At 31.2% G+C, this 11,412-nt stretch overlaps 1 long non-coding RNA gene across 1 annotated transcript; it reads left to right on the top strand.

The window, feature by feature from the left end:
• Window positions 1-6,120: 6,120 nt before the first annotated feature.
• On the top strand, window positions 6,121-6,963 carry LOC102585561 (uncharacterized). The gene is made up of 2 exons (XR_001472984.1): window positions 6,121-6,185; window positions 6,545-6,963. It is a non-coding gene; the product is annotated as an uncharacterized lncRNA (long non-coding RNA).
• The last annotated feature ends 4,449 nt before the right edge of the window (window positions 6,964-11,412 follow it).

Below are 11,412 nucleotides of genomic sequence, written 5' to 3'. Positions count from 1 at the left end.
CACTTGCCTGAAATAGTCGAACAATCACTCCGGGACTTGAACCTTCCCCTTTCGTTGAACTTCTAAATCAATTCGATCTATTCAAATAAAAATCACAATATGTTTTCAAAACTAACAATACTCATATTACTATAGGTTTAGCCTAGACCCAAAAACTCACTCAAAATTATAATCAAGTTCTTAAATCTTGATGTCAATTAACATGACAACTCGTTCAATTTTCTCCAATATCACCAATCTAATGTAATTCATATAATATAATATAATATACCTAATATTTAATTGTATAACTCAATATATCAAAACTAGAATCATAATATAATAACTATAAGAAAGGTCCAAAACCAGAGCCAAATTACGTGAATTGATCTATGTAATCTACTCCAATTCGTAACATTACCACATCTAAGCCATCTAAACCCATCCTCTCCCAATGAAACCACTAAATTATGTCAAAGGTATACAAGCTGTAACCATTATTCCAATTCGAATGTAATTTTTTTTTTCCAACTTAATAGCCAAAGATGCTAATACAATTCATTGCCCCAACTTCCAGCCATTAATCACAATCCATGTGATATGATTTACACAATAATTCTTCCAATATCATATCTATCTGTTCATATAATATTAAATAAAAAATGAAAGTCAATCGGTTATGAACCAGTGGCGGCAACCATACTAACCCTTAATACTTGCACCCTAACTAACAACTTATCCATCTAATTGTCTAAATCACCTGCACAAGAGCATTTTCCAATTTCAATTTACTTTTCACTATGGAAAGAATGAATCATTAATTAATGCCAACATACAGATCTTGTCCCCTAAAACTTTCCACCAAAACCGCCATAATCCTTCCAATTTCTAATTTGACATATTAATATAATAATATAACTTATCACCAACCATTAATATACTATTCTTTTCCTATAACAACAATACAGAAACAAAATAAACTTGAGATTTTACCTGAAGCATGGGTCGCTTATCTTGTGGCCGTGAACTGTGCCCTCCGCCTCTCCTTTCTTTTTTTTTCTAAATTAATTATATATTAAAAGTGAAAATCCCTATTACTTATTTTAATATAAATGGATTAAATAGTATAGGGTCTTAAATAAATTATCACTTTAGCCCATTAGCAATCGATTGAGTCAATTATCCACAATTACCCATCAACTAATTAACTCAAGTCAACGAATAGTTTGAAATTCCCGAAAATAACCTTCCGGGTCATTACAATATATATATATATATATGTGTGTGTGTGTGTGTGTGTCTGAAACTTGAGATATATATAGTTTAGGGATACTTATCTCTTTTTCCTTTTAATTTTATCAGTATACAGAATATTTTTTTTAAAAAAAAAGAGCTATGATGAAAAGATGACAACTTTGATAATTTCACCACCAAAGTAAAAAATATACATATTTCAAAATTTTATTTTCCACATACACCATATTATTTTGATTCTGACAAATGAAACACTACCAACTATATATAAAAGGAATATACAATATTAAATAAATATATGTGGAAGAAGAAAGAAATCAGGGTGGGGTTTAATATATAATAAATAATTAGGGTCTGAATTGGATAAGTTAATTCACACTGAATTATCCCAAGTACCAACATGACTTTGTTTAAATCCCCATCTAATCAATAGTTAAATTTTAGGGGCATTTTTAGATAAAAAAATAATAATGTTAAGGGTATTTTTAATTCAATAAGTAAAAACAAAATAATGATATTTTGACACTTTTTTCATATTAAGTACATAAACATTTAAAGAGAGACACAAGAAAGTTGGATCGTAAAATGACTTAATATAGAAAAATGTCACCTCAAAGAAAACTACTCCTAACAATTATGACTTATGAAGAAAAAACTAACATTACTTTGAGCATTAGTGGTGATACAATTACAAAAAGGGTAAAATATGGATGGAAAATTTTGGACACATGGAGTTCACTCGTTTCGTGTTGAAACTTCATTAATGACAAATATAAAATTACTAGATGGTTTAATATGACACGGATGTGGATGTACCAAAAGTATAGAATCATATATAAAAATATTTTTTATGAAAAATTTCAATTATATATATTGATATATTATATTATATGTATAATATATCTAGTATTAAGAGGTGATAATTTTATTCCAAGTTATCACATCAGTCATGATACAAGGAGTTATCTGTTACTTTAGATTTTAATTGTAAAAACTTGCATCCCCAAATGTGAGTTTACTACTTTAAAAAATAGGGATTAACAATAGAAAATTATGTAGCTAAACAACAACAAAAATGCATCGTTATTCCTATTTAGAGATGGATTATCAAAAAGTTCTTTAAGGTACGAAGTTCATAGATAGTTTTATTTTTTTAGTATTACTCGTTAAATTCTAAATTTGTTTTATTTTTTCTCACAAACTCTAATAATTAGAGCTTGTTAAATATTTGGCGTAGACCAAATGTGCTTACTTTTGCAAATGTAAAAGACAAAATTGTTCAAAAATATATTTAAGGGACCATTTTGTCATTTTCTCACAAGTTTCTATTCTGGCTAATTTAGTCCTATAAATACAACCTTCAATGAAGGAAGGGAAGCATCAATATTTACACATTTATGCTTCAATATATTTTACAAATTAATTAAGATGGCCTCTTTTAAGCAAGCTTTTCTCTTCATTACTTTCTTTTTTGCAATTTTAGGTTCTAAACTTTTACCACTCTTCTCCCATTTAATTAGTCTATAGTTCTTCGATGTTTTATTTTCTTTTTTAGTCCGTTATAAACATTTAGACTATTGATGTGTATATATTATTACTCTAATCATTGTTATATGTTTGCAATATATGTGCAGTAAATCTCTCTTGGGCTCCAAATAAGATGCAAGGGATGGCATTACGACACTTACCTATTGAATTTGCTGCAATGAAAGGAAAATTACTTCGACTTGGTGATATTTCTAATTGCGGGAGTCCTTGCAAGAGTCGTAGCGATTGCAAAGAAGGTGTTATTTGTTCAAATTGTGTTTCACTTGGGGCTCTATTTTCTCAATGCATGTAACATAAGCACACTATTACTGGTGAAATATCCTTGAGCGCACAAGGGATGAACTATTAATGGCTTGATATGTCTTTGTACTTATTCAAGCATTTTAAATAATGTTGTATTTTTAAAGTTTGTGTATGAAAATAAATATGTAACCTTATTAGTTTTCCATATATTGGGAAACTTCCTACTCTAATAGGTTGGGATTTAAATACATGAATATGTTGGGCGTTTCTCTTTATCCTATGTGCAATTCATTATTTATTCAAATAACAATCAAAATAACATACCTTAGTTATTACTTTTTTTGAAAAAAATAAATGCATAATATAGCAAACATGACTATTATATATGCATAATCTTGCAGTATTTTCAACCAATTATATAACATAGCTACACTTAAGATTTTGTAGCAAATATTTCCTCTCTCTTCCTCTTTCGTTCGTCACTCTTCTGCGTCTCTCCTCTCTCCCTCACCCTCTCTCGCTTTCCTTTCTCCTCTTAAGTTCTCTTCTTGTCCTCACTACAATTTATTGCATGAATCTTTCTTCTTCTCCCTCTATGTTTTTTATATGGGAAAAGACTCAAATATGTCATCGAACTTTGAGAAAATGTTCATCTATGTCATCTGTTAAAAGTTTGGCTCATTTATGCTATTTTCATTTGAGAAAGGTTCATTCATGTCATTATTTGCTAACTGAAAACAATTTCAATTTTGCGATATCATTATTTATTATGATTCGTCCACGTCATTAATTAAAGAGAAAAGACTCAAATATGTCATCGAACTTTGAGAAAATGTTCATCTATGTCATCTGTTAAAAGTTTGGCTCATTTATGCTATTTTCATTTGAGAAAGGTTCATTCATGTCATTATTTGCTAACTGAAAACAATTTCAATTTTGCGATATCATTATTTATTATGATTCGTCCACGTCATTAATTAAAGAGAAAAGACTCAAATATGCCATTGAACTTTGAGAAAAGACTCATTTATGTCATCCGTTAAAAGTTTGACTCATATATATATGTCATTTCCATTTGAGTAAAGAACCTCATCCATGCCGCTATTTGTTAACGAAAATGACATACATGAGACAAAGTTTTAATGGATGACATAGATGAGTTTTTTCAACCAAAAAATATGTTAATTAATTTTCTAAAATAAATAACGTGTACTATCAATATTAAAAACAACCAATATTATTACGAAATACACCAAAATTACTTCTCAACTCAATTCTCCTACTACACAATGCATTATTCTACATTCTATGGATTTACATATGGCATAAAAATAAAACATATAGTGTGATCAAACTCCTTCTTGATCGATGTCATTTGTGATTTTTCAAAAATTTTGAAGAAAAAACACAAAATCGTTCTTATAATCTAATGCTAAAAATCAATGAAAACCTTTAGAGGAGATATTTTAGGATTTTGTGGCGACTTTTGTCGCCGCTAAAGGTGGTTTGTAACTCTTGAGGATATTCGTGGTCTCTTGGAATAACGACATCGACATTTTTTTTATCCCAAAATGTAATGGAAGGTTTAAGTGATCTATTTCGCATAGTTCAGAGGTAATTTTGACCCTCTTCCATTCTACTTTTCTCTTGAAGGAAAGAACAAAAGTATATAAAGAACAGGATTTATGACTAATAAGTTTTGGAGCTAATAATCAAAATCCATCGCTTATTTTATTTAATGATGAATTAGCAATAATTTTTTGTTAACTACTAGTGAAATAGTGATGGATAAGCAACGGAGTTCCAGCTAATTCCAGCTTTTTAGTAGTATTATCATAATTGATTTTACTTTTCTTAAAAAGGAAATGTGCCTGATAAACCCTTCAATAATTAAATTTTAGGGATGTTTTAAAATAAAAATATAATGCTAAAGATATTTTTAATCTAATAAATATATATAAGATATTTTTGGCCAAATTAATAGGTTAAAGTTTTTTTTTTTTCTTTTTTACACTTTTCCATATTTTGTACATAAACATTCATTAAGAAAAAGAGACTCAAGAAAGTTGGATAGTAGAATGATCCAATATAGAAAGATGTCACTGTTAAAAGAAAACTACTCCCAACAATTTATGACTTGTGAAGAAAAAAACTAACATTGCTTTGAGCATTAGTGGTGATACAATTACAAAAATGGTAAAATATGGATGGAACATTTTAGACATATGGAGTTCACTCATTTCGTATTGAAACTCTGTTAATGACGAATAGAAAAAAGACTAGATTATTCAATATGACACGAATGTGGATAGACCAAAAGTGTAACGAATGACTAAATTGAGTAATTCTATATAATATATAGGGTCATATTTAAAAATATTTCTTAGGAATAATTTGAATTATATATTTATATTATATTATCAGTTCAATTTGAACAAATATTAAGAGGTGATAATTTTATTTCAAGCAGCATATCAAGCATAATACAAAGCACACATTAGTTTAAATATTGAAATATTCATGAGATTCTTTCTTAAAAGAATTTAATGTTTGCAAGGGAGTGAGTTTGATTTTTGGTAGATTCAAGCTATTTATTAGGCTAAGAAGAAAGTGTAACACGTTAAGAAAGAAAGAAAGTGTAACACGTATCATCGATTCATTGGTCACTTTTTGTTTTTACTCAAAATCCATTATATGTAAGAATTATTCTGGACATAAATAACAAATGTTGTTATTTAATTCGTCAGTTTACACATTATCCATGAGTGTAACACACATATATAATATGTTTTAGTTGATGGTAAAAAAAGTGTTAAATGACACAATAAACCCTGACCTGAAGTGTTTAAAATAAGCAAATCCTAGTTAAGATATTTAAATGAAAGTTGATGTCAACTTTAGGTAACCATCGATGAATTCTACCTTAAATATATGGTGTAGACCGAATGTGCTCTTTTTTTCAAACGTAAAGGACAAAATTGTCCAAAAATATACTTAAGTGATTGTCATTTTCTTACAAGTCTCAATACTTGTTAATTTAGGCCTATAAATACAAGCCTTCCATAAAGGAAGCAAAGTATCAATATTTTACAAAAAACTAATTAAGATGGCCTCATTTAAGCAAGCTTTTCTCTTCATTGCTCTTTTTGTTGCAATTTTGGGTTGAAACTTTTACCACTCTTCTCCCATTTTATTAGTATATATTTCTTAGATATTTAACTTTTTTTTTAGTTTGTTATATATATCTAAATCAGTAGCATAGTCAGAATTTTCATTAAAAGGGTTCAAGTTATAAAGAAATAAACACATGAAAGAGTCAAACGGGGTTTAATATCTATTATATAGTGTATATATATAAAATACAATTCTTCATTATGTATAAATAGTGTAATTGTCTATCTAAAGAAGTTCGACTGAACCCCTAAACCCTTACAAGCTCAACTTCTGACTTAGTCAATTGATATCCTTATATAGGATATATATTATTAAGTCTAATCAGTATTGCGTTTACAATGTGCAGTTAATCTCTCTTGGGCTCCGAATAAGATGCAAGTCATGGCATTACGAGACTTATCTGTTGATGTTGAAGAGATGAAAGGGAAATTACTTCGACTTGATGATATTACTACTTGTGGGAGACGTTGCAAGGTCCATGGTGATTGCCAAGAAGGTGTTATTTGTTCAACTTGTCTTATACTTGGGTCTACGATTTTTCATTGCGTATAACACAAGCGCACTATTATTGATGAAATATCCTTGGATCGCAAATTATTATTGCGTGCAATGAGTGAACTATTAATTGCTTGATATGTCTTCGTGTTTATTCAAGCATTTTAAATAATGTTGTGTGTTCAAAGTTTGTGTAAGAAAATAAATATGTAACCTTAATAGTTTTTCATATATTGGGAAACTACATATTCTTATAGGTTACAACTTAAATATATGTATATGTTGGTCGCTTGTCTTTATCCTATATGAAATTCAATTTTAATGAGATAAAGTGAAAATAATAAACGTGACTCTTTATATTTTTGTGAATTTCACATCTCAATTATTAATTTATTTATTTAAAATCTAAACGTTATACATTACCATTAATATATTAAAACACACCTAATTAAGTATATGGTGATACATAGTCCAAATAGAAAAATGGAACAACTGATATAAAGTTTGACTAGTTAATTAGTATTGATCATGTCATGATACAAAAATTGAGTGTGATGGCACATGTCTTATTCTATCAAGACGGGTCAGCCTAAAACCTAACCAAAAAAGTAAATGAGGAAATAAAATAGAATAAAAGACTAGCATAACATTAACATTGCAGATAAATATAACATAACTCGATATACCCCCCACCCAGCCTGAAAAAGTCATTTGGCCTCTAGTATTACAATAGATTTCAAAGGATAAACAACTATGGATGTTATTGTGTCTGTAACAGAACAAGAACATAATGAAAAAGTAAGAGGTGTCTGCTGAGATGACAAGAGTAGCTACCTCACAAACCTCCAACAGTAAGCCTTAGACGGAGATGAGAAGGTGATCAAGACGATCCGAGCTTGTAACCTACACAAGTGTAGAAAGCAAGGGAGTAAGTATCAAACAACAACAGTACTCAACAAGTAACCCTAACTAACCCTAGGCAAGACAATATTGAACACAAGTACTCGAACACACCATTCGAACCTCCACAAAACTACAACATGCATAGAATAAATTAACCCAATCTAACAGTTCTCACTCAATAACAACAAAGCACATATAGAACATCACAATTTGCACCTCAACACATATAGAAATAGCATCACAATTTTTCATAATTCAACAACCATAATAACATATCATCACTCGTGAATAGCAAGAAACAAGGATGAAGTGTAATGCAATGTAGTGCAATGTCATATATGGTGATGTATGTCTATCCTAACGATACACACCCGATGAATCTCAATTTGGGACTCATGGGGTACTTATCAGTCCATGAATCTACTACACTGCGTGGAACATCCCCTTATTCTCAATAGAAATCAACCACGTCATGTGACACGTCCCTTTTTCCTTAATATTAATCAAGCACGACGTGTGGCACACCCTTTTTTTCTCAATATTTTCACAAAGCTCATCACCACAATATTATAGCACCAATACAAATATATGTATGCAAATGTTCAATGAGAGAATAGTAACCTTCGCAACAACAACCCAATACATATAATTTTGGCACAACATCAAGAGTGAATCAGCACAACCACTCAACCATTCATGGCACATCATATATCACAATACTTTCAAGATTCTTCTTTTACCCCACATTATCACCACAAGAACTTATTCATCATTTAACAATACACAAAATATATGAAATCCTTCACCAATTCTCATTATTCCCAATCACACAATGACATACAAGGTTCAATACACTTGGCGAAGGTTCAAGAGGTTCACTTGCCTTAAAAATTAACAAAATCAACTCAACACTTGAGTCTTCCCTTCATGTCGAGCCACAAAATTCACACCAACTAATCAAATATAGAATACCCGTAAGAAAACATGAGTAACGACATCCACAATGCTGGTTTTAGAAATCGAATTCAAAACGACCCAAAAAGTCAATTCTGAAGGCTAAGGGTAAATCTAGAAGTTTTATAAAAAACATGATACCAAGAACTCACAAGTGAAATCTTAACGAAAAATAAGTTGAACTCATGCTCAAAACTCTAATTTACTCAAAACCCAAGTTCATGAGAAAAACCTCAAATACTTGTGTCAGAAATTTTGAGTCAAATCTAAAATATTTCTTGAAAAATATCTTACCCATGCTTAGGGAAGTTCAAATATGAAATTTCATCAAAAACTGAGTTAAAATCGACCTAGAAATCTTTAATTTATCAAACTTTAACTTTACGACTTAGACCATCGTGGTCACCTACACTAAACAACCTGGTGGGAGAACCAAAGGCTAACCCAAATTAATCCAATACCAATTAAAAGAAACCAATCTCATCATAGATAAGGCAAAATAGTTTAGTTGACTGGAGAATTAATCCCCCCATAAACTTAACTTATTGCCACAACATCTAAATCAGGAAAATAAACCCCCAAGATTTAAATGTCATCATTACCAAAACTCTAAGTAGTGAAAATGGGGATGCAACCCCAAAACTAATAATAGAAATAAATACTAAAGTTTATGTTTGAAAATATGGACAAGAAATACAGGAGAATCCATGACAGCTCGAAAAATGTAGCTCACATTTGGATTCAGATTAGGTGTCTCTCGACTGAGGTCTCAGATCAGCTGCTGAAAGATTTTTTGCACTCAACAAGAAAAGAAATAAGTGCAGATCAGTACACAAACCACTTTGGTCAGTTCAAGATATGAATGTAAACAGTTTACCACAAATATTGACACAAGACAATGCACAATAAAACAATAAATATTAACCACATATAGACTCTCAGTCACATGTCATGAAACAAAAATATTTGAATCAACCAATGCATGGAATATTTCCTACATGGTTATAAATACAAATGCACGTTCCTTTTATGGAATCAAAATCTCATACATGGTCTTTTCACGGAACCCAAACCAAATTGTTAATATCATATTAGGCGTGGTATCCGAGTCAACCATGTATAATCATACCAGGCATGATATCTTATCCAACCATATATCATGTACCAGCATGCAACCCGAATCAATCAACAATCATAACCAGTCATGCACAATCACATAGAACAATGAACAAGATCACTAGAAAATCACAAGTCACAATCACAAGTTCATTGCATAAAATTAGCTACATGATGTCATTTTCTATGTCTCCCTACATGCATTGCACAAATGATACTACAAAGCAGTATACATTCATACATACATAAACCAGAAGTATATAATCATCAACTACCTTGAATCAAGTTTCGTGGAAACTCTAAGTAACTCGAGCTTTCCCCTTGCGAAATGCCTCAGCTTGTTCTTGGTCTAAAATAAGCAATACAAACAACACTCAATCACTAATGGCCTATTAATTTACTTGAAGTATCAACAAATCCTAACCCTAACCAAAATATGATCATTTTTCCCAACATAGGGTTTTTTCCCCTATGGGATCATGCAAAAACCTTCCCCAAATAACAACAACCTAGTTTCTAAGTCTTAAGAAACTATTTACAAGATCAGAGAGTCGAATTCTTATCTTTACTGATAAATTTTGTGAGGAAAATGATGCAGACAATCCAAAATTTCCCTTTTAGTATCAAGAACTCAAAGTGCAGAAAATAGGAATTTTAGACTATTTTTAATATAAAATCTTGATATTGTCCCTTTAGCAGTCATAATCTCTCTATAGAAGTGTTGATATAGTGATAACTTACCCTAATATAGTGGTTTGAGTGCCGCTGTAGCGGGACATATTCTCTATAGAGAGATCGATGAGGGATATGTAGCTCAACATCTAAAAAAGGCTTTTTTTACAACACAACTCCTTTCCTTGGCGTCCCGACACATACATTTAACTCCAAGTTTAATTCTGAGAGTTCTGGTTACTTGAATTCAATTTCGAAAGACCTTATGGACTCCTTAATATCTTGGCTACAAGTATATATTAGTCAAATCTCAAAAAAAGATCTATATCCCTTCTCGGATGACCCTAGACCTTACCTAGCCTAGATTTCATCTTAGGTTGGCCTAGCCAAGAATTTTTAAGTTATTATTGTAACATCTCGAAGGTGTAAAGGTTAGTTGGGAGCTGGAAAGTTGCAGAAAATTTGATGGTGTAGTGTTTCACGAGGGAATAGTACATACAGTGGATGGATCTTCATCTTGTGGAGACATCTCATAGTTGACACTTACATTGGAAGGATATTGGTTTAGATTTTACAAGTTGGTTTTTTAAGATCTGTGGTAAAGTATACGGGTCATGGATAAAAGTCCTGAAAGTTGGAAGATGTTAAGTCTCATACTCAGTTGTACGAATCAAAAGTACAGCCCATGGTCAGAAATACGAGCCGTGGTTAGGCTCATGCTTATGATCTTCAGAAGTTGGTAAATTTAATACTTTGATTCTATGAAAGCTAAGTACGGGTCGTACAATGGTCTATGGCTCGTGGATGGTGTGTTCGTGGTTAGTCTTCAGAAAGTTAGGTTGCAGAGATTGGGCCCTACAACCTAACAGTACGGTTCGTTTAAGGTTCTATGTCCCGTAAGTCAGGGTTGTGGTTCAAGAATCTGAGCCCCAAAATTTTCATCCGTCAAGTGGTCTACGAATCGTAGATGGTGATTGTGGTTATTCTTCAGAAACTTGACTTCCACTAATGGGATCTACGGTTGAACAATATTGTCCGTAAAAATCCGTATGGACCGTAGATGTGCTCTCTTAG

The sequence above is a fragment of the Solanum tuberosum genome, unplaced genomic scaffold (assembly GCF_000226075.1).
Source record: "Solanum tuberosum cultivar DM 1-3 516 R44 unplaced genomic scaffold, SolTub_3.0 scf00039, whole genome shotgun sequence".
Taxonomy (NCBI): Eukaryota; Viridiplantae; Streptophyta; class Magnoliopsida; order Solanales; family Solanaceae; genus Solanum; species Solanum tuberosum.
Note: the sequence above shows the minus strand (reverse complement) of the source record. Positions and strands in the feature narration are given on the sequence as shown.